Source organism: Euprymna scolopes, chromosome 7 (genome assembly GCF_053919585.1).
Source record: "Euprymna scolopes isolate OS-2025 chromosome 7, ASM5391958v1, whole genome shotgun sequence".
Lineage (NCBI taxonomy): Eukaryota > Metazoa > Mollusca > Cephalopoda > Sepiida > Sepiolidae > Euprymna > Euprymna scolopes.
Window position 1 is genome coordinate 142,218,271 of NC_136488.1, and position 545 is coordinate 142,218,815.

Sequence of the window (545 nt, forward strand, 5' to 3'; positions counted from 1 at the left end):
TGTATGCAAATATGTAACCAATAACGTTTGTGTAATAAACATACTATATGCTTGGTCTGTCTTCCATCGAGAACTCTTTAATAACCACAGGGATTTCAGTTGATGTACATCTAGGAAACCAAACTATACAACTAATATATATATATATTCACCTGTCATCCCTTATTTAAAATATGGAATCGCTCAATCGTTCAAGACAAGATTCAAGCAACCACGGCCGGACGGTCCACAGAGTTTTATAATTCTCTCTCTCTCTCTCTCTCTCTCTCTCTCTCTCTCTCTCTCTCTCTCTCTTTCACACACACACACACACACACACACACACACACACACATATATATATACATATATATATTGATATATTTCATTTCATTATTCTGAAGTATATATATATATATATATATATGAGTGTATATATATATACATATATATATATATACATATATATATATATATACATATATACTTCAGAATAATGAAATGAAATATATCAACTGGTATGCAAATCCAGTGATTTTCGGTCTTACAAGATATTATTAGATGTA